The sequence below is a fragment of the Cricetulus griseus genome, chromosome 2 (genome assembly GCF_003668045.3).
Source record: "Cricetulus griseus strain 17A/GY chromosome 2, alternate assembly CriGri-PICRH-1.0, whole genome shotgun sequence".
Lineage (NCBI taxonomy): Eukaryota > Metazoa > Chordata > Mammalia > Rodentia > Cricetidae > Cricetulus > Cricetulus griseus.
Window position 1 is genome coordinate 135,586,305 of NC_048595.1, and position 21,694 is coordinate 135,607,998.

General features: G+C 36.5%; 2 long non-coding RNA genes across 2 annotated transcripts; both read right to left on the reverse strand.

The window, feature by feature from the left end:
- Window positions 1-1,226: 1,226 nt before the first annotated feature.
- LOC118238227 lies at window positions 1,227-3,964 on the reverse strand. Its single transcript, XR_004767994.1, has 2 exons — window positions 3,840-3,964; window positions 1,227-1,819 (listed from the first exon to the last, which is right to left on the reverse strand). It is a non-coding gene; the product is annotated as an uncharacterized LOC118238227 (long non-coding RNA).
- Window positions 3,965-12,773: 8,809 nt separating this feature from the next.
- On the reverse strand, window positions 12,774-19,948 carry LOC107978357. The gene is made up of 3 exons (XR_004767995.1): window positions 18,461-19,948; window positions 14,526-14,796; window positions 12,774-12,975 (listed from the first exon to the last, which is right to left on the reverse strand). It is a non-coding gene; the product is annotated as an uncharacterized LOC107978357 (long non-coding RNA).
- Window positions 19,949-21,694: the final 1,746 nt, after the last annotated feature.

Sequence of the window (21,694 nt, forward strand, 5' to 3'; positions counted from 1 at the left end):
GCCCCAGTGCACTGAACCATGCTGCACTAAACATCAAATTTCTTTGCCTGCCATGTGTTTAAAGTATGAGAAAGATAACTTCACATATACAACAATCCATGCATGTGTACCTGTTGTATGAAATTCATCACACAGCAAACTACACAAGGAGGTTTGTCCATGAGGACTGCCTTACTGTTTGTGTTGAGATACCCAATGGCATTTGCTTTTACACTGCTGTACTGGGAATTTCCTCTATTAGCCAGCCACTACAGTGCAGGGGATTTAACCTAATAACCAGTTATTCTGTAACATTCTTGCCTCACCACCTTCACAGAGGATGAATTCAAATAACTCCATTTAGAGTTTGCAACAGCATTACTATCCTAAGTCTATGTTAAAAGCACATATATACCCCACGGTGTCGGAGCCAACTGCATAGTATGGCCGTTCATGCTTTCAGAGATGTCAGCCACCGTTTCATCTGAATCTTGTTATTGCATAGGACTATTCAATGTCCCAGACTCATCACAGACTGGATGGTACTTGCCTGCCTATAAGATTGTTAACTTTGCTCCATTTCAATATCAGAAACTATAATTTGGATAAAACTCTGTTCAAAACCCTCACTGTTGTATAGAAACCCTTCCTTGTTTTCTGTATTCGTAATAGAAATGACACGACATTGACCTCAGACTAACACATGCATACATATACAAACATAAGTACATAAAGAAGCAGATTATTCTCCCATTTTGCAGTAAAGAAATCCAATCAAATGTTATTATACCAGTTGTTTTTAGTAATTCTTCAACCTGATCATTATTCTTCTTTATTACAATTTTCTGCTCGTTTTAACATAAACATTTTTTATGAGGGAACATTAGTGTATAATTATATACCCACTAAGTGTTGCAAGCTAAATGTTTTTGTTTATTCATTTATTGATTGGTTCTTTTATTAATACAGGGAGAAAGATGATTTATTGTACAGGACTCAAACTTGGCCACAAATGAGGACAGAACTTGTCCAGAATGCCACAGGTCCAGGGCTGAGGGCCAGAGAGGACTGGTATGGTTGAAAGGTATTCAGTGTCTCAGATACGGTCTCAGGAGCAGCTAGTGAATTTCCAGTTCCACTGAGGCTTATTACCGACAGTAGTAAGCAGTCCAACAGCTTGTACCAGCTCTTCAGTCTTCGTGGGTGCACACACTAATTACTGCCCCTTCATTCTTCTCTTGTTCACATTCCTTTCTTCCTTCCTCGGCTCAAATTGTGCAGGACTTTCAAGGAAGATGGCTCTAAGGCCAAGAGTACCTGAGTCCCTTAAATTCATTGTCGTTATATCTTACCCAAGCACCATAAATTTAGTGACTGTCCTCACAATTCCAGGACTATCTACCATTTGATTGTGCTGAGCAAAGTTTTACCAAAAGGCATGTCTTGGTAGAAAGTTGGTAGTATTTATGATACAAGATGCTTGCAATTTTATTGCTTCTACTTGAATTAAAAATTTAAAACTGCATGGTTTTGCTCATAAAATGAAATGGAAATGAGGAAAATGAACTATTCATCTTTAATGTCACTATCTGATTTTCCCATTAGAAAGTATAGCATCAAATTATATATCACAGAATATCTGTGACCAGGAGACACACAAACTGTAATTATCATCTTTACAAGTCCTTAATTTAAATCAAGAGAAAATGGTCAATAAAGTCTCATTCTGATGTCCAAGAGCAGAGCCTGATTAGGTATGGTACATACTTCAAGCAGCAGGAATTGGACAGCGCAGCTCACTGGCGAAGCATGCATAAGGTTCAAGACTCCGTTCTGAGAGCTACAAAAACAAAACTGACAAGTAAAGAAATATCTCCAGATTATATATCCCTTTTCTTCTTAAACCAGATACACAGAAGTATTGAAATAAAAGACCCTTTGGTCAGAGAAGTTTAGATTGCTTTGTTGACACTACAAATCAGGCTGAGAGCTAAGGAAAAACTGAAATCAATGACCCTATTTTTCTTTAGTTCGTGAGCATTTCTGGAAGAAAAAGTTCTGACTAAATATGAATTTTGGTTTGGTTACTTGTTCATAAAGGTGTGTATGGGGAGGGTGGGTGTATGTTCACTAATTTCAGTGCTGCTACTATGCACATATGTGTGTCTGTTCGTGGGAAACCGAAGACAACTTTAAGTTCTGGTCCTTCAAAACCACCCATGTTGTTTCTTGACACAGGTTCTTTCACTGGGACCTAGGCTCACTGATTACACAAGGCTGCCTGCCATTAACATAGAGGAACCATCTCTCTTCTCCTCTCAAGAACTGGGAGTAGAGTTTCTCTGCTTTATAGATGAATGATGAGGATTAAACTCACTTCTTCATGCTTGGCCTTCCAGCACTCAACAGCCCCAAGAACATCTTATAACTATTAATTTACAAATACATTTAAAGTCATTTCATCATTAATATTTTCTTAAGACAGGAATTTTCAGTATATCCCTGGCTGTCTTGGAACTCATTCTGTAGATCAGGCTGGCCTCAAACTCTACCTGCCTCTACCTCCTGAGTGCTGGCATTAAAGGCAAGTAACATAACTGTCCAGTTTGATTAATATTATACCATTATTCAGTAATGTAAAATAATTTTACTGTGAATGGGTGCTGGGGTCGAGCCTGTATCTGCCCCATGCTACAGAGGCCATCTATTCCAGACTGATGTCTTTGGGGCTTCAATTGGAGCCAACCAAACAGCCCAGGGGCCACCCCTGAGTTGGAGAGTGAGGATTGGGAAAATCTTAGCTACCCAGTGGCGTTAAGGACAAGACAGAAATATCTTGTCATCTCAGGAGAGCTCTCAGTTCATACTGGACTCCAAGGTTCATTCAAGTAGCTTCTTAAATAGTTTTCAACAATGAGGGTGATAGCAGAAGACATCTATTATCATGTATAAAACTGATATCAAATATTTCCTTTAATCCCAGAAACAGATTAGAATTAATTGCACATCCTCACCAGCTTCTCATCAGTCCCTAGGCATGTATAAAAGCCCCCAGACATTGCACAAGGGCCCAGCCTTTTGGCACCACAGTGTTTCACTAGCTCTCAGAATAGGTGTGGGCCCACCCAGGGCCTAGATGTATTGTTATACAAACTATGAGCCATTCTCCACCTTGGCCTAAAGTAATAAGCCAGCATCTAAAAGACAATGGGAGCTTTAAGCTCCTGTCATTGAGCTGAGGTTTGCACCCAAAATATCATAATTGATATTTTTGGGCCCCTACAGATGGGTTAATCTATTCAAATGATGAAAATTGTAATAATGAGCCTAAGAATTGATAATAACAGTATCCTCATACGAATTAAAATAATGCTGAAATTATGTAAATTACAAACACAGTTTGAGATTAATTAGTAGCAATGGACAAGCAATGGAAATCTGATAGATTGAATATAGACAAACTGGAATTCCTTAACCATAGTTAAGATGAAGGGAAGTAAATGGGATAAAATATATGATGAGAGATAAAGGGCAGTTGAGTTAAGAGATATGCTCTCGACTTAATTGAATATATCTCACAGTGGTGATGAATGAAAACACTGAAGTTAATTCATTTTTAAATTTTTCTTGAAAGTTTTCTTGTCTCAATTGTACAGTGCTGTAATGTCCAAGCCCTGATTCCTTCCAGGCACTAGAAAATTCCAGAAATATTTATATAAATGTTGCTCTAGTAGATATTTTTCCTTTAAAGGTCTTTTTAATTTTGAGGCATTAACTTTTGTGGAACATTTAATAGCTTTGTCAATTTTCAGACAAAATGAAACCATTAGTACTTTGCAAATCAGAATAGAATTCATTACCTTAATTCAAACATTAATTCTTCTCAACATACACAACTTCTTTGGAAAATTTACTTCACATTTCTTTCCAAAATGTAATTTCTACTTCCACAACTCCTCTTAAGGAATGTACCCAAATGTTACCTGTTCTTTGAAGAAAATACTTATTAAATATCACAGTGCTTCTGTGCCTTCCCCAAACTATCTCAATAGCCAAAAATAACTCTTTTATTTATAAAGTTTACTTTATATACACAATTATTTCTTAACAGAGAGTATTATTGATGTTCATTTCCTCCAATATAAATGATCATAATATTAATTTATTAAAATCTTTTCAAATATAAAAAATAAAATACTATATAAATGTAAAAATTTATGTAAAATGTTATATAAATTTATAAACAATAAACTAAATTGATTATTTTTCATTTTTCCCTATTTCTTACGTTCCATTCTTCAGCAAAGATTTGATTTCACATGCTCTATTGTTAAAATTATCTTGGCTTAACTCTGAGCACTAGACTCCATAAACAGGAATAAAAGTTGGGGGTCTGAGGACATTGAAATCATGTTTCATATTTAAATTAACACCATATTTTTCTTGGAGAGTTGAGTTTCAATGAAATTAAAAGTGAAACTTTAGAAGCAAGTTACATGAAAGTAATGCACATGAGAAACAATCCAGATTTCAGAATATACAGACAATGTCTAGCCTGTAATTATGGTTCATTCACATGTGCAGAGACTTCTCTAAGAGGTTTTTTTTTTTCCTTTTTTAATTTAAATTAGAAGCAATCTTATTTTACATGTCAATCCCAGTTCCCTCTCCCTCCCCCCTCTCCCTCCCCTCCCTCACTGTCCCCCCCCCAATCCTCTATCCTATTCCCTTTCTGCTCCCCAGGAAGGGTGATGCCTTTCTTGGGGGAATCTTCAAACTCAATCATTTGGAGCAGTGAGGAGGCCCTCCCCTTGTGCTTAGGCTGAGAGAGTATTCCTCTGTAAGGAATGGGCTCCCCAAGTCCATTTGTACACTAGGGTTAAATACTGACCCACTACCAGAGACCCCATAGATTGCCCAAGCCTCCTAAATGACATCCACATTCAGGAGGTCTGGGTCATTCCTACACTGGTTCCCTAGCTATCAGTCTGGGCTCCATGAGCTCCCCTTGTTCAGGTCAACTGATTCTGTGGGTTTCTCCAACCTGGTCTTGACCCCTTTGCTCATCATCCTCCCTTTCTGCATCTGGGTTCCAGGAGTTCAGCTCAGTGTTTAGCTGTAAGAGTCTGCTTCTGCTTCCATCAGGTACTGGATGAAGGCTCTAGGATTGCATATAAGTTGGTCATCAATTTCAGAGAAGAGCATTTAAGGTAGCCTCTCCACCATTGCTTAGATTCTTAGTTGGAGTCATCCTTGTAGATCTCTGGACATTTCTCATAGTGCCAGATTTCTCTTTAAACCTATAATGGCTATGGTGTCTCTTTTCTTACTCTCCTCTATTCTTTACCCTCTGAGAGTTTTAAATATGTTGTATCATTTAGTCATCAAATACCCCTGTATTTTTCTCCTTGCTATATTAATGCTATAGTTGAAATGTGTGGATTTTTTCATACTTGCTCCAGATTATTCAGTTAATATTTGCTAAATCATCTGATACAAGAAGCCCAGTTCTGAACACTGGGTAAATCACTATAGTCAAAATAAGAACATTTAAAGGGATACAATTATTCAGATTTTTAATATGAAAAACTCAGAGAAGGAAGGAAGGAAGGAAGGAAGGAAGAAGCTAAATTTAGTGTTGGCATTCAAAACAACTGTGTGGCTACAAAGCTATGATCTTCCTACTCTTCCATAAATACAGTCCTAAGATCAAAGAAATAAGAAGTATAAAATGGAAATAAAATTTCCCCTGTACGGTTCCCCATAACTCCCCATCACCTTCAGGCTGAAGGTTTTCCAAACAAGGTTATAAGATTTGCAAACATTCTTTCACTGACTTTGTTCCTAACCTGCTTCTGAGGTGCCACACCCCCAAATTTTGAATAACATCATATTTCTTATTATTTCTTCCTTCTCTGAATATATATATATATATATATATATATATATATATATATATCAAATTTTGGATCTGTTCAAGAATCTCACTCTAAAATAACATCAGTGAAAATACCCTTTGAGTCCACATTATCCTTTGAAAACTGTCACAGTCCCCTCAGTGCTGCACTACTCCTTCAGGTGTATTTCAGTCTTTCTACAATGACTTCTTCATAACTTTCTTTCCAAATCAATGCTAATGGGGAATGTGCCACACAGCATGTCTTGGTGAATTCTCCAATCAGTTGTACAGTGTTACATTTTCAGTCCTGCTCACATGTGTGACTCCCAGTTCTCATTCTCCTGGGCTCTTTTCTTTCAACTCACAAGATAATGTACAAAGCACTTCAGACCTTAGTACTGGGCATCTTGGTTCCAAATTATAAACTTACAAATTTCTCAACCTAATTCATTTTTCTAAGCATCAAATATTAATATCCAAACACATCTTTGATTTCTTTAATTAGTTAATATTAATGATAGTGGAAACCAGTTCATTCACATCCAGGATTCACATTCTCTCCCAAGTCTCAAATCAACTGTATTGCCTAGGTTTCACTAGTAACACAGGAGCTATTTTGCCATACTTTTCAAACAACACCACTAAGAATCATGCTCTCCTGGCCTTGCAGCCTTTTGGGCTATATAGGCCTCACTATTTCCTGTGTGCAATGCTATTTTCTCAAACCCTGTTATAGGAAGATAGCTCTGTCTGACAGAAAATAAACTTTGCTTATTTTGACCAAAGAAATAAATATCATGCTTGTCACTTACCTCTTCTCAGCCCCCAAAATGCAACTGCTCACCATATATGTTGAGCTGACAATACTGATGGGAAGCTAGCACCAGGCCACCACACAACATCTCATCCAGCACAGTCTCAGGGCCCTGGCTCCTCTTTCTGGGACTTTTAATATCTGCTGTCAGCCATTTCTAAATCCGCCAATACACAAACCTTTTTCTTCACACCGCATATGTTGAAGGGACTTTCTAAATCCCTGGACACATGTAAAACTGCCCACCATGTTAAACTATATACTAATACCATATTTTTGCTAAATATTTTCCACAAAATTTTATATAAAAATAGCTTCATATTTATAGTGCCATACCTATGAGGAAAGACATCATTTTGCTTTGTATCCTTGCTTTTTATTTCAGTGTGTAATAAAGCACATATACCCAATTAAGACAACTGAATTGTCTTAACTGAATACCCAATTAAACTGAATTGAACAAAACTTCTTTTGTGACTTTGTAGGCTACACCTTCAAAGTCCACAGTTGTTTGCAAGCTGAGGGCTTCATATACAGCTGTAACAGAGAGTCCTCAGCATATCCCCTTACTGTAGACTAGGACACTGAGGGACTGATTGGTAGAAAATGCTGTGCTGGGCTGTGCTTGGTTTCCCTATATGTTTTCTCCTTTACTCAAAACTATAGAAAAAATGCTGAAATCTAGGAACATTATGCAATTGACCTACTTCTTATATAACCAAATTGAAGTCATCAGAAATCTACTCATTTGTATCTGACACTACCCATCGCTGTGTGGCAGATGAAACTGAAGATTTGCTATTACTCAGTCAGTCAGTCACTCATCCTATTTTTTTAAACTTTTTTATTCACCTTAGCTTTGCAAAATGTAAGAGTCACTTGATAGTTAAAAAGTGTCCTCAAATATATGTAGATCAGGATGGAAGGGAGGAGGGAGGCACTGGGAGGATTAGAGGGAGAGGCAACTGCAGTTAGGATACATAATGTAAAAAAAAAAAAAAACTTCAATAGAAGGAAAATCTATATGTATATTTATATTTATTGTGGAGTTTTTGGTTAATAGTTAATTATATGATTTCTGAGCCTTTTTCATCCATATCCATTGCTATATTTTATTGACTTTCTTCTTTCTCTTATATTTGTCTCCCTCCATCTCCCTAGAAGACTGCTTTTTCCCTTATTAGATAGTATTTATTCTGCCATTCCCCTTTGTGTCACCTTCCTCTCCCTTCCTTGTACAATATCATTCAAATACACATAAATAAACAAATACACATATGCATACATGCATGCATACATATATACTATGGAAACTCTACTCCTTAAAAAAAACAAAAAAAAAGGTTGCGCAAAAATACAATTACAGCCTTTCCTGTTTCTCACTGGCCACAGATAAACACTGATGTCATGGTCAGGTGTCTTCTTTTGAAGAAATCACCATCTGTGCAGGGCAGGGTAGGCAATGCAGTAGGAACAGCTCACAGACTCTTCTGCAGTACCACTCACTCTTTCCAATGCTTGAAATTCTTTTCACCCAGTTTTGGGTATGATGGAGCCAAAACAGGAACATGTAGTAAAGTAGTTTATCAAGTGATTGCCTGACCTGATATTCCTCTTGCCTTCTAAGAGCTGGAGATATGGACATGTGCCACCATTTCTAACTAACAATCAGTTGTTGTTTTATTTTTGAGATTAGATTTTAATTACAATGTTTCTGCCTTTCCTTTTTTTCCCTCCAAATCCTCCCATATATTTTTGCCAGCACTTTTTCTTGTTCATGGTCTCTTCCTTTCATTAACTGTTGTTGAATGCATATGAGAATTTGTATACACATACATAGTTCTAAATATAACCCATTGAGTCCATGTAATATTACTTGTGTGTATGTTTTCAAGGCTAACTGCTTGGCACTGGACATCTAATTGGTGTGCTCTTCCCTGGAAAGGACCATGCCTCCCACTTCCAGCTTTTACTCATTTCCCTCTGGTTATTTGTATAGAGTTGAGGTTAGGCATGTTTATTGGTGACCTGCTTATTAAGTTCTTATTTGGACAAGTCATTTGGTGAGATTATATGATGAGACTCTGACATTCCTAGGGCACAATCTCACAGAAAACTCTCTGATTCTCTGGCTCTTAAAAATCATTCTTTCCCCAATTCTGTGATGTTTCCTGACTATTAGGTTCAGAAAAGTTTTGTAGATTTATCCATTGGAACTGGGTGCCACAACTCTGCATTTTGATTCATTGTGGTTTTCTCTAATGGTCTTTGTTACAAAAGCAGGTTTCTTTAATAATGGGTGAAGACTACACTTATCTGTGGGTATAAAAACATATTTTATAGATTCTTTTCATGTATTATTCTGGTTTAGTAAATTCATATATGAAGATTGTCTTCCAATAATCATCATTAACCCCGAGTAGTTAACTAAGTTTCCAGTACCATGCATGCTGTTCCTTTTCTTGAGAATGTCTTATGTCCAGTTAGAGAGCTGTTGGTTACTGCTAAGGTATTTTTGCTACTACTGCATCCATATAGTTATCATGTCAGGCTTGTCATTTGTGAAGTCTGTAAGTGTCATAGTTAGATAGAATTGCTGGTTCCTCTGGAACTCCCAATGCATCTTCTGGCATAATAAGAAGTAATCCCTGGGGAGGGAGCTTTCAGGTCAGTTACAGCTTAGGGATCTCTGGGCCCTGTTCCTGAAGTACAGCATATCATCAGCAGTAGGAAATTACCTTCCATCTCTAGCGGTTAACCAAATGAGATAATAATAGACTACATGTTTGGGGAGTCTCTTATATAACACTGAACTATTCTAAAGTGGGTGTCTCATGTCTGGTGTTAGCTTGTTTGTTGGGCGGTCTTTGGCTCTTGGAGTACCATCTGCCCAGATGAGAAAAACTTATTAGAGCTATACATGTTTATTTATACTTTTAATTATACTAATTGGAGTTTTTCCTTTGTTGTTAAATAATTAATAGTATGATTCCTTGTGAAATTTTCAGTGACCTATATTGCTGTTTTACCTGTCTGCCTCTTTTTCCTTTATTGATCTTCCCCCCTTCTTTAAGGATCACCATTCTCATTTCTCCTATCAGATCACTTGTATTCTGCTACTTCCCTTTTATCCTTTCCCCACTTACTTCATTATTTATCTCCTTCCCATCTCTAAGGAGCTTCAGTTTTTCCCATTTCCCTCATCAAATCACTTATATATTTCTATTTCAATGTTGTATCCCTGTTAAGAGACGTCATGACCACAGCAACTCTTATAAAAGAAATCTGGGCTGGCTTATAGTTTGGAGGTTTGTCCAATGTGATCACAGCTAGTATCCTGGTATCATGCAAGCAGACATTTTAGTAGAGACTTTTCTGAGAGCTCTACATCATGATCCATAAGCAGAGAGATGGAGGGAGAGACAGACAGAGATAATGACAAAAAGAGACATAGAGAGCCTGGGCCTGGCAGAGATTTTGAAATTTCAAATCCCACCTTACTGACACACACACTTCCTCCCTTCTGATGCTACCAAACAGTTCCACTCCCTGGTGACTAAACATGAATTATATGAGCCTATAGGGCCGTTCTTATTCAAACTGCCACAATTGCCATCCCATTTAGACTCCTCTACCTTCTTCAGTTTGACCTACCTCCTCCTTCCAAGTTTTAAGAGCAGTTTTATGTTTATTAAAATTTGAGCAGAAGAAATTAAAATTCCAGGCACCATTCATGGCTACATCTTATTACACTATCCTAAGGTGCAAACTATTCTACCATCAACACATGATAGTCACTTATACTTGTTTATCCAGTAAGTGCATAGTTTAATTTACAGTTAATTTCTGAGCTACATATTCAACAAATGGTGCTGGCATAAATATATGTTGGCATTAGAAGACTGCAGATAGATCCATATCTATTGTGCAAAACTTAAGTCCAAATGGATCACAACATCAACATGAATCCAGCCACACTGAACCTCTTAAAAGAAAAAGAAAAAGGTTCCCTTGAATTAATTGGTACAGGAGACTGCTTACTGAATATAACACCACTAGCACAGACACTGAGATCAACAGTTAATAAATATGACCTCCTGAAACTGAGAAGCTTCTCTAAGGCAAAGGACACAATCAACAAGACAGAATGGCAGCAAACTGAACGGGAAAAGATATTCACCAACCCCACATCTGACAGAGGGTTGATTTCGAAAATATACAAAGAACTCAAGAAGGTAGTTAGAAAAACACCAAATGATCCAATTAAGAAGGGGGGTACAGAACTAAATAGAGAATTTTGAATACAGGAATCCAAAATGACTGAAAGACACTGAATAAAGTGCTCAACATCCTAAGCCATCAGGGAAATGCAAATCAAAACAACTGTAAGATACCACTTTGCCCCTGTTAAGATGGCTAAAATCAAAAACACCAATGGCAGTTTATGCTAGAGAGGATGTTGAGAAAGGGGAACAGTTCTCCACTGTTGGTGGGAGTGCAAACTTGTACAGCCATTTGGAAATCAGTATGGCGGTTCTTCAGGAAAATGGGAATCAGTCTACCACAAGACCCAGAAATACACTCTTAGGCATATACCCAAAAGATGCACATTCATGCAACAAGGACATCTGTTCAACTATGTTCATAGCAGCATTATTTGTAACGGCCAGAACCTGGAAGCAACCTAGAAGCCCCTCAACTGAATAACAGATAAAGAAAATGTGGTACATTTATACAATGGAGTACTACTCAGTGGAAAAAAAATGGAATATTGAAATTCACAGGCAAATGGATGGAATTAGAAGAAACCATCCTGAGGGAGGTAATCCAGCCACAAAAAGACAAACATGGTATATACCAACTCATATATGCACTTTAGACATAGAGCAAAGATTACAAGCCTACAATCCACACCTCCAGAGAAGCTAGGAAACAAGGAGGTCCCTAAGAGAGACACACGTGGTCTCCTGGAGAAGGGGAAAGGGACTTGATCTCCTGTGCTAATTGTGAGCATGGGGGGAGGGGAGAGGGAGTTAGGAGAATGAGAAGGGGAGAAGAGGAGGGCAAATGAGGACATGAGGGAGCAGGCAGATTGAGTCAGGGGAAGAAGAGAGGAGAGCAGGAAAAGGGAGCCCTTATACGTTTAAATTGAAATCTGGCACTAGGGAAGTGTCCAGAGATCTACATGGATGACCCCAACTAACAGTCTCAGCAATAGTGAGAGACTACCTAAAATACCCTTCTCCTATAACGAGATTGATGACTACCTTATATAGCTGATGGAAGCAGAAGCAGAAACCCACATCTAAACACTGAGCTGGATTCCTGGAACCCAGTTGCAGAGGGGCAGGAGTGATGAGCAAAGGGGTCAAGACCAGGCTGGAGAAACCCACAGAAACAGCTGACCTGAACAAGGGCGGAGCTCAGATATCATGGGCCCCATACTGATAGCTGGGAAAGCAAGCGTTATAGGACAAATCTAGAACTCCTGAATGTGGATGTCAGTTTGGAGGCTTGGGCAATCTATTGGGCCTTTGGTAGTGGTCAGTGTTTATCCCTAGTACAAGATTGGACTTTTGGAGCTCACTCCACATATAGTGATACTCTCTCAGCCTAGACACATGGGGGAGGGCCTTGGCACTGCTCCACATGATATGACAGATTTGGAAGATCCCACATGGAAAAGGGATGACATGGGGGTTGGTGGGGGACAGGGGAGGAGGATAAGAAGAGGGAACTGGGATTGACATGTAAAACAAGCTTGTTTCTAATTTAAACAAAAAGAAAATGCATTAATAATAATAATAATAATAATAATAATAATAATAATAATAATATGTGCTCTATTTGCTCATTCTTTCTTTCTCTAAAGTCCTTGACAACCTTGGTTTTTTAACCTTCTCCCTGCATTTTCCTATTCTCAGAGTGTCAGATAACTAGAAGGACAACATATGTTGTTTTCTCAGATTGGCTTCTTTCTGCGTCTAGATATACATTATTGAAAGATCCCCATACCTTCTCATGGAACCATTTACTATGCTTTACCTTCTCTTTATATTCTCTTTATTTCCCATTCATTAACTAAGTCATACTCAGTCACCTTGGCCTCTTGTGAGGGTAGTCTCAGTTTTCTCCTGTATGATGTTTCCTCTTCCTTTTCTTCTCTGTCCCCACTATTCTTCACAATGAATGGTTATTCTTGGAGTCTTACTTTCTGTATTATGAAGTATTTACATACTGTATCCAGGTTTTAGCAGCCAACTTGACAAACATACTATATTTTCTATGGTAAAAACAAAACAAAACAAAAAGAATCTGTATCATCTTCTGTATAGAATCTATAAACTTTTAACTTGAAGAAACTGATGGGATGACATTTTTATGTAGTAGGGGAAAGGACAGACAGTGATTTAAATATGCAGAAAGAGGAGTAAAAAGGAGACATCACCATTGGAAGTATAGCCTGAGAGCCATGTCCAGGAGGAGTAGACAATTATAAAACAGACAGTGTATTTTCTTTAATAGACAGAAGGTAGGCCCTTGGTGAGTCCAGTGACTTAAGTACTTCTATCCAGAGCAGTGGATCTCAACATTCCTAATGCTTCCTCCCTTTAATACAGTTCCCCATATTGTGTGACCACCAACCACAAAAATATTTCATTTATACTGCATGACTGTAATTTTGCTACTGTTGTGAATCATAACACTTGTCAATATTTTTGGAGATAGAGGTTTGCAATGGGGTTTCAACAACTGATTTAGAAAATCTGATTTTTTTTTTCTGGTAAGTGTTTGCATCTTTCCAACTTTCACTCATCTTCTAATTTCCTAATAGTTTGGATGTTAACACTGAGCAAAATTACATTCTATGAAGTCAAACAGCATAAGTGAACTTGAGCTTCTTTTTGTGATGTCTCTGTAACACTACTCATCACTAGTAGTTTTTAACATGTGACCTAGTGAGAGCAAAGAGCAAATGTGCTCCTGAGAGACTTTATAAACTTAGCACGAATAGTGTCAAAAGCATTTTGTTTATCTTACAAAAGAAGACAATTAGCTTACAAAAGAAGACATAGTGCATTAAAAATCACCTTATGGATGCTTTCACAAAGCATTGACATATAGTTCATTCTATGTTTTGTAGCTTTACTCCTTCCACCGTGAGAAAACTGTGGTACAGTTAATTTTTTAATATCCTTCTCCTTAGTGGATTCTTGTGTATCTCACAGTTTATAGAGTTGAACATATTATACTTAACATCTATACTCAGCTTCTGTTTGTCTTGATGGATAGGTCATAATAGCCTGAGGCAAATTAACAAATAATTCATACAAGTCACAGTTTACTTCTAATTAAAGTTATCTTTGTGAGGCAAAGTACAAAAGAAATAATTATATGTCTGATCTCACTCTCATGGTTAATAATTGGTGAAAATTCTGTTTGATATTAGAATATCTGTTTAATATTTATATGTTAAATCAAGGACTGTGGTGCCTAATTTTTGAATTCTACATACAAGAATTAGACTCAAACACTAATTTAAAGGCACATGTTCCCAAATATGCTTCTTAGTTACTCTAATAAACACCATGAACAATAGCAGCTAACAAGGAAAAGATTTATTTTAGTCTAAAAGTTATAAATCATCACCAAAGTTAGCCAAAGCCAGAAAGCAAGGGGGAGAGAACTGAAGCAGAACCATGGGGGGATGAGTTAACTGACTTGCTTTGTTTGCTTACCTTCTTTCCTTTTACAACACAGAATGACCTGTCTACAGAGGACTAGGCTTCCCTACATCAATTAGAAATCTAGAAAATATCTCTCCAGACATACCCAGAGGTCAAACTGATGGAGATAATCCTCAATTGAAATTTTCTCTTCCAAGCAGTGTGTACATTTGTGTAAGGTTGACAAAAGTCAATTATGACAGGGGATGACATAGACATCTGACCAAGAAGATGTGGAAGTTTCTTTTTATTGCCAACATTATTGAGTCTTCTGCTCAAATTGTGCTTGTTTCCTCTTGTGTCAGTCCAGTGCATTGCAGGCATGCCATTCTGGGTAAATGGTTTTTAGCTGGTTCCAGTGTAGAGTTCATAATCACCTTCAATGAAGAACAGTTTTTCAGCATCACTGTTAGCAGAGCTTTTCAGTGTGTCTGTAAAGTACACTCCAATGTGCCCTGGCAGCAAGTCAGACAATTCGATTTGCAAAGACATGAAGGCCCACTTGAGGCCCACCAAATCACCCTCTACTGTAATCATCACATCTAGTACTGGCACTTGCTCCCTGATCATTCTCCCAAAATGAACAAATACAGCAATGGGGAAAAGTACTTCTTGGCAACGGCTTGAACTTAAATGGTGACAACAGCTGCTTCAGCAGATGTTATTCATATAATGCAACATCTGTGTTCTTGATGGTGGAACTGTGACTAAATTCATATCTCTAGGTATCCTAAAATATACTAAAGAAATTTTCAAATAAAACTGGGTAATATTGGATTAAATTAAGAGTTAATTTATTAAGATGATAATAAGCACTTTTAGTTTTGCCAGTCATATATCTCCAAATTGTAACCAGTTTTACAAATTTTAAGTCATATTCCAAAGGCCATTGAATGTTGTCTCATAGCTTTTCTCATGCAAAATAGTTTCGATAAAACAAGTACTGTCTAATCAATTCTTTTGAACTATGGTAAATCTAATGTTTTCTGCTCTGCTAAATCTATCTATCAATTAGAATATACTACCCTATAAAGTAGTTTTTAATTATAGAAAACCAATTATTTTAAGAGGAGCAATGAATACTCAAATGTGTTTATGCAAATCTGTAAATTATCGACAGTGTTATGATGTCAATATTGATACAAATCTATTATATTCAGTATTAAATTCAGTATTAAATCATTTGGTTTCATTCTGTCTTTGCATCCTTTCTTTCATCAATCCTTGCTTTTGTATATTTAATGTCACTAATCATTCTTGGATTACTAGTATCTTATCTTTCTGTAATTTGTTTATTCCTTCCTAGTGATTCTTCTTGCATTAAATTGAATTGATTATGTTAATGTGCTTAAGTGGTGTTTAGATCTTGTAAATTTTTTAAGTTTTGTGAAATTTGCAATTTGACCTATCAGTACTGTGACTTTATAACTGATGAGATAATTTCAAAAGTTTTGCTAATTGTATCATTTTATTTATTTAATTCATTCTGTAAATATTTTATTTTCATGAATTTGCATTTCAATGAGATAACAGTTCTCATCTTTTCTCAACATCAACATTCCTTTATTTTCTGTTTGATTGGTCTGCTGGGAATTTTTTATTAAGTATTTTTTTTAATTTAAATTAGAGACAAGCTTGTTTGACATGTGAATCCCAGTTCCTTCTCCCTTCTCTCCTCCCCTGCACCCCACCAACCTCCAATCCTAACCCCTTTCTGCTCCCCAGGGAGGGTGAGGCCTTCAATGGGGGATCTTCAAAGTCTGTCATATCATTTCCAGCAGGGCCTAGACCTTCCCCCATGTGTCTACTCTTGGAGTACACTGTTGACATGAAACGTATCTGCAGTGGGTGACTTTGATCCATAGACACCACTCCTAAGTAGCTATATATAAAAAAGAAACCTGTATCATGAATTGTGTTTGAACATGTATGTTCATAGAACATTTCCTGTCATTTCCCAGTACTCAGTTATGTTTTAAATGACTTGCTCTTGGCATAAGGTTATTTATTGCACAACCATGAAGATTTGATTTCCACCCCAGCACCCATGTGAAAATGCTAGGCACAGCATTGTGGGAAGCAAAAACAGAAGGACCCGTAGTGTGTGATAGCTAGCCAGTCCGTTTAATATCATAGGCTCAGATTTAGTAAGATATCCTGTCTCAAGTGAAAAAGACAGCAAGAGAAAGGACAAGAAAGAGCAGGAAACCAAATGTCCTCCTCTACTGCATATAACAAACACATTCACACACACTAAGTAAGTAAATAAATAGCAGGACAGGTCCCCCAAATCTGATAATACCTATCAACATATTATTGACTAAAAAAACGGATAAATTCATAGGATAGACTGTTTTCCAAAACAAAAGGAACAAAATTTTGATACATTAACAGAAATTTTCCCAAATCTGCTTTTCTTTTAAATTTACGTATTATGCATGTATGCAGTGTTGCATGCATGCCTCAAAGGTCACATTGAAGGAATCTATTCTGTTTCCATCATGTGAGTTCTGCTAATTAAACTCTGGTTCTCATGGGGTTTTGACCAAAATAGTCTTAAACAATATGTTATACTTCTATTATATATAAATTGTACAATGCTCAAACCAATATGTAATAATTGAAAGCAAAAAGAATGTGTATATTGGTTGTTAAATAACAGAGGTAATTGTGACAGAGAGAAAAATAAAAACATGAAATAACAGAAGACAATAATTTGAGCTTGTCAGATTTGACCTCTATCTTCAATGTAGAGTTAGTTTCATGAGTGTTTATATGACAGAGTGTCAAAACTTACATTAAAATATGAGTTAGTTATTATATGCCAATTTCTTATATAGCAAAAACACAAAGTTAGTTGTTAGGTAAAAGTTAAGCATGGAAAGATGAAATTGAAGCACGTCACTTTGATATGTAGTCAATCACACAAGTCTTTCAATATAGAGCTTAAAGTTATTGTAAGTAGAACAAGATTGGTGTGAAGAAAAAGGGTTTGTGGGAAGCCATTGGATTCACAGGTGGCAGATAACTAAAGAAAGTTCCAGGAAGCCCAGCCAAGGCTCTGCAACTGAGATGGATGAGCTGCTGCTGCACATATAGCCTGTTGCTAGCATACCATTAGTATTGTTATTATCCAGCTTGAAAACACTCATGCCCAGTTTCCACCATCCCACTTTTTACTACTATCCAAACTCTAAGCATCTTCAAGGAAGTTTTCTTCTTACTCTTGTGTTTAAATATTTAAATCATGCTCTCTAATAATTTATTGCCCTAAAGACTGAAACTTCAAATTATATATAACCATCAGTTCTACAAATTTTGGATTTTTTATTTAACTGATTTATTTTTAAAAGAAAGATAGTGTTATCTCTTGAAGTTTTGTCTCAAGGACTTTTGCTGAGAAAGAATTTTACAAATAAGAAATGACATAATTATTGAAAACATTATAGAGTGACTGATGGGGGAAGTCCTTCTGTGTATATGTTTGTCTTATTGGTTGATAAATAAAGCACTGTTGGCCAATAGGAAAGCAAGGTAGGTGGGGCTAGGAGTTGAGGAGAATTGTGGGAAATGTAATAAATACAGGAGTCACCATGTGATCCCATGAACACTGGACGCTAAGGCTGGAGTCCTCAGTAAGATAAGTCCTTATAAAAAATATATAGATTAGTAGTTATAGTTGATAATTAAGACTGAGCTAGCAAATAAGAAATCCTAGTCATTGGCCAGCAGAATTGTAACCAATATTAATCTCTGTGTGTTATTTGGGGGCCCTAATGTGGTAGCAGAACACAGGTGGCTGGCAGAAAGAGTTAGTGTTACAGGTGACCAAACAGATATAAAGGAATAAGGCCCAATCCTGATTAACATGTGGTATTTTAAAGATAGTGACTTTAAAAAGTAATGTAGATGTCTCTGTCTGTATGTTAGAACTTCTGTCTTATCCAACTGACACATACTGATTCTTTCTTGTCATCTGTATTTGTGATGACTTCTCTGTAACCAACAAAATGGCATAGTGCCACTTTCAAGGCTTCATACCAGCATCATTAAGTCATCTGGCATCACTCCTGGCGTCACAGGAAGAGACAAGGTCACTCAGAGACATGCCTTCAGTATGTTTAGCATCAGCTACAAAGGAAGATCAACACAAAACATCTCAAGAAAAATGAAGTAAGTTACTCTGTCTTATGTGTCACTCATTGTCTACAATGTATCTGGAAATACTATATTTTATAGCACACTATCCTTCACAAACTCTGGGGAATTTCTCTTAAAATTGAAATATGACTTATGTTACAGGATAATGGGGGAAAAGGAAGGATAAATCAAGATGAGAAATAGCAACGGATTAGCATTATCTGAATCAGGTAATGGGAGTTTGTCAAGTTCGAAAGCAAAATTAGTACCCTGAGCTCAGGATCAGCCTCCCTCATCCTCAACTGGGTTTCTAAGACTACACACTTAACAATTATGCTAAGTATTCCATCTGTGAGTCTTTTTTTCTACTTAAGTCGGTAAGTTCTTGTACACCATGCTTTCAAGGAAACCAAAGTGAGAAAAATAGTTAAGTGCACCTGAGTTTAGTAAATACAAGTTATAATTCAATGACAATCACTGTGAGAACAAACGCTGTATAATAATGAACTGGATAAGCACAATTCTGTTTTGAGATCATGATTTTTTTTAATTCAAAGAAATGCAATATGAGAAACTTTGTCTTCCATGCTAGAGAGCAATGTTGAATTTTACAAAGTTGCAGATCATAGAATTCATTGCCAACATTTAATGATATCACAATTAAAAGAAAAACATGTCAATCAGGCTTTCCAACAGGCCCTATTGAGGTGCAATAGACTTATTTGATAAATTGATTCATTATTTAAGATTGGACAGTGTTTGGAATAATAGTGAAAATGATACTTTGAAACTACTCTTGGTGCTACTGTGTGCTCTCCTATATATACATATTTTTAGGAATGAGTGAGGAGCATCAATAGTCACATAAAAACAAGAATAATAGTTATTTAAATAAGTCACCACCAACAGTGATATTAACAAATGTTTAGCAACAACGCAAACTAAAAATTTTATCTTGAATGAAAGTTGTATAATATTGTGTATAAACTCTATGCCTTTCTTATTTGCTCTTAGAATTATTGGACAGTATGTTGGTCTCGCAGCCTTGACAAACAATGATTATTTCCAACTTTTGACTATAAGGAAATTCAACATGTCCATGGTAAAGGAGGAAATTCTAGATGGTAATTGAATTTGGCAAGTTAGTATCTATGCACTAAACTTCAGAGAAATTAGTTATATGGATAATTCCTTTTTCTGTAACACATACACAGATACTGCCAAACACACCCATGTGCATGCACACCATATTCACTGAAATGCTCATCGGTGAGACCTCAGCTCAACAATCATCTCAATGTGGAAAACAGATCCACATTCCATTCCACATAAAGGGATACTCTGTCAGCCTAGACACAGGGGGAGGGCCTAGGCCCTTCTCCAAATGATGACATATTTTTAAGATTCCCTATGGAAGGCCTCACCCTCCCTGGGGAGCAAAAAGGGGACAGGATAGCGAGTTACTGGGGGGCAAGGGAGGAAGGGAGAGGGAGCTGGGATTGACATGTAAAACAAGCTTGTTTCTAATTTAAATAAAAAATAGAAAAAAATAAAAAAGACCTTCTTCCTTCCATCAAAAAGAAAGACAGGAAGGAAGGAAGAAAGGAAGGAAGAAATGAAGGAAGGAAGGAAGGAAGGAAGGAAGGAAGGAAGGAAGAAAGGAAGGAAGGAAGAAAGAAACCAGATCCACAAAGCACAGTTTAGAATTTGTTGTTTGGAGGAGTAAACTTTCTAAAAATGCCAAGCTTTTATTTTTGTGTTCTTTATTCTAACAATATGAATTTATTTTTACTCTAACAAAAAATGACAAAATCAGATTACAGATAAGCTTTGCCTTAAATCTGGGCCATCAAGAGATATTTTCTTCAAATAAAGTTTTTTTCTAAAATCTTCTATTATCCCACAGTTTATACCCCTCAATTCTCTTCATTTTACTGCTGGTCACTTTAAGTACTTTAATCAAGGGAATAAATCATTATTAGTGACATTGATAACCCACAATTTAGAATAAAATATTGATGAACTACTTTCTAAAAGTCTTTACAAAATAGAATGTGACAGACTTAAAAATGTTATTTTACTTCTCAGCTAAGCATTATATTTTGAGAGTGAATACAATGTTTCATGCCTTTTAGTATAAAAGTTAAAAATTTGAATAGATTATATAATATTCTAAAGGAGTAAATATTCTTTTGTGACTATATTTGTTGTTTGTATTTGTTTTATTTTGTTTTCCAGGGTTGTATTATATATCCCATGAAAGAAAATAGCTTAGAACTTGTGATACTCAGACCTAGACTTCAGGTTCTCAAATAATAGCATGGCAGTCATGTGCCACTAAGCCTATGCTTAGGCATTATACTGTGATGGTAGTTTCTTATTCTCATGGGTCTGTGCTAAGTAAATGCACTCTCTTAATAACTCTTATGTTAGGACAAGGTTTTCCTCTTTAAGTAAATAACCTGAAAAGGATATTAACTCTGTTTTCTGAGACACAGAGAGTTGAGAACTGGAAAACAAAATAAAAAACACACACTCATCCTTCTGTGCCAATTCATGACACCAGGGACAAGATTATCTAGAATAAATATTAACATATAGAAATATATGCCATACCAACCTCTCCTCATATATTCACCAACGCCTATAGCCTATGCTGTATTGCTTGTAGGTTGTTTGTCCTCCACAATAAGTCAGGATGTCGAGTTCCCAGTCTGTGATGCTTTCCTTCTGATAAATGGACCACCTTTTTCATGTATTGGATTCCGTTGGTTACATAATTCCCTATAACTGATTTAGGTGGGCCTTGTAACTTATATTTTCAATAGCCATGGAGTTGAACTTTATTTCCTTGTCAGCAGTTTATCAGGTTGGCATGAGGGCACTAGCAGAAAAACAATCTCTCATTTTTCTTCCTCTCTTTGGTCCCTCAGAAAAAGAAAGTAGTCCAGAGATCTCCCTTCCTTCATGAGAATTCTACAGTACTTCCAGTTCAGAAATTCATGGGTTAAAAAATATAAAATTAATTTATTATCAAATCTGTAGAAATGTTCATGCTAGCTAAATTTTTTAAATGGTTGTCTCAATTACTGTGGAAAAGAGACATTTTAAATACACTATACACACTTCTGATAT